The 2622-nt window shown below is 42.3% G+C and overlaps 1 pseudogene; it reads left to right on the top strand.

The window, feature by feature from the left end:
* Window positions 1–912: 912 nt before the first annotated feature.
* On the top strand, window positions 913–2395 carry LOC116854298 (annotated as a pseudogene).
* The last annotated feature ends 227 nt before the right edge of the window (window positions 2396–2622 follow it).

Genomic DNA, 2622 nt, shown 5'->3' with positions numbered 1-2622 from the left:
GTGAGCCAACAGAGTATTGGGCAAATGACAGGTTTTGACATCCAGCTCTTAAAGTTGTGTCACTTTAGAAGAGTTACAACCTCTCTGACTCTTGGTTTCCTATCTATAAAAATGAGATAAAAGCTCCCACCCTGCCTACTAGTGACAAGACAAAGAGATAATGTATGGAAACCTTGGTAGTAATACTTTAATAAATTATAGTTATATCAACATTATTATTTTCTTTATCCATGTTACTATTATTATTATTTTGAAGTTTGACATAGTGCTCAAGGACCCAAGCCATACAACTTTCCTAGCTAGACCTTGTTTTCAACCTTACAGTTCTAGTTCATAAAGAAAATAAAATTCTATGTTGATAGAGGTAAACTGAAACACAACAACTTATAGTAATGGAGGGTATCAGGTGCCTCTTTATAACAACATAACTGGGGCGGGGGATGTTTTCCATTTAACAGAAAAACAGAATTACCACTTATTTGGAGAAAACAATGATAAATAAAAAATTACTAATGAGGTTCCTTATACTAACTAGAAGGACACTGAGATGGGTTCTTTTAGTTAATTAATATATTCCAGTAATATATGCAAGTACCTGTACCATAATGTGGTTCTGGAGATGTTAGCTGGCTTAGCCAAAGGTGCAGAGTTGCTGTAAAGCTAGTGGGTGATTCAGTAAAGACTAGCACACATCAGCTTAATAGACCTTTAGAATTCTCAGTGTTACAAAGAGTTCTACTCTGGGGACCAAGAGTATTTTATGTCATCATAAAAATAAGTAGTGCTAATCTAATAATGTTTTTTAAAAATAAGGGTTAAGGTGTGGGCTCGGTTCGTGAGGAGATTTTGCCTTCTGCTGTGCTGTGGAGCAAAGCTTGTTCCTCTCCAGTGCAGGTTGAATTGACCAAAGCCATGGTTATGCAGAAGCCTAGTCCCCGCTGGTCAGGCAGGAATTTGTGAGACAGTATTACACGCTGCTGAACCAGGCCCCAGACATGCCATACAGATTTTATGGGATGAACTCTTCTTATGTCCATGGGGGATTGGATCCAAGTGGAAAGCCAGCAAATGCAGTCTATGGACAGAAAGCGATCCATAGGAAAGTGATGTCACAAACTTTACCAGTTGCTGCACTAAGATTCGCCATGTTGAAGCTCATGCCACCTGAATGATGGTGTAGTGGTCCAGGTGATGCGGTTGCTCTCTAATAACAACTAGACTTTGAGGAGATTCATGCAGATGTTTGTCCTTGCTCCTGAGGGCTCTGTCGCAAATAAGTTCTACGTTCACAATGATCTCTTCAGATACCAAAATGAGGTTCTTTGGTGGCTTTGTCAATGAGCCTCAGGAGGAATCTGAGGAAGAGGTAGAGGAATCTGAAGAAAGGCAGCAGACACCTGAGGTGGTACCTGATGATTCTGGAACTTTCTATGATCAGACTGTCAACAATGATTTAGAAGAACGGTTAGAGAAACCTTTGGCTGAACCAGAGCCAGATCCTGAACCTGAACCAGAACAAGAACCAGAGCAAGAACCTGTGTCTGAAATCCAAGAGGAAAAGTCTGAGCCAGCACTAGAAAAAATTGTTCCTAAGGATGCTCAGAAGAGTTCTTCCCAGCACCTACAGACATACCTCAGATGGTACAGGAAAACTTGAGGACATTTTCTTGGGGATCTATGACCAGGAAGAACATTCCACCCAGTGGAGCTGTTCCAATTACCGGGATATCATCTCATGTTGTTAAAGTACCAGCTTCACAGCCTCATCCAGAGTCTAAGCCTGAATCCCAGATTCCACCACAGAGGCGTCAGAGGGATCAAAGAGTGGGAGAATGATGAATAAAAATTCCTCCCTAGAGGAGATCTATACCAATCCACGAGGCTGGTGAGCAAGGTGATGTTGAACCCCAAAGAATTGTGAGACACCCTGATGGTCACCAACTTTTCATTGGCAATCTGCCAGATGACAGTAGACAAATTGGAGCTTAAAGATTTTTTTCAACGTTATGGGAACATGGTGGAGCTACACATTAACAGTGGCGGGAAATCACCCAGTTTGGGTTTTATTGTGTTTGATGATTCTGAGCCTGTTCAGAAGGTCCTTGGCAACAGGCCCATCACGTTCAGAGGTGAGGTCCACCTGAATGTGGAAGAGAAGAAGACCCAAGCTGCCCGGGAGATAACCGCCTGTGGGGAGCTGGAGGCCCTCGAGGTGTGCTGGGTGGTGGAATGAGCGGCCCTCCCTGAGGAGGCCTGGTGCAGAAGCCAGGATCTGGAGTGGGAAGGAGAATTGCTGCAAGGCAGTGAATTGCTCTTCACTGATCTTCAAGCAGCACTACAAATCTAGCTCCTGCAGAATGGTGAATTTCTTACACCAGCATGTGGTATCCTGGAGTTTGACCCCAGTCTGTGAGAAACTGCTTAAGTTTATACAATTTTACTTTTTGTGTTAATGATGTGTTCTCCCTCTCCCCGCCTTCCCTCTCCTGACCTTTTAGTCCTTCACTTCCAGTTTTGGGGAAGGATATTTTAGGAAAAGATTTGGATTTTTAAAGAAGAGAAAAAGACAATTTCCTTGCTTTACTTTTGCATATACAGACTGAATTCTTTTTTTTTTTTTTT

Source organism: Lontra canadensis, unplaced genomic scaffold (assembly GCF_010015895.1).
Source record: "Lontra canadensis isolate GAN:19392208 unplaced genomic scaffold, GSC_riverotter_1.0 scaffold90, whole genome shotgun sequence".
Classification (NCBI taxonomy): Eukaryota; Metazoa; Chordata; class Mammalia; order Carnivora; family Mustelidae; genus Lontra; species Lontra canadensis.
The sequence above is the reverse complement of the archived record's forward strand: the minus strand, read 5'-3'. Positions and strand labels throughout refer to the sequence as shown.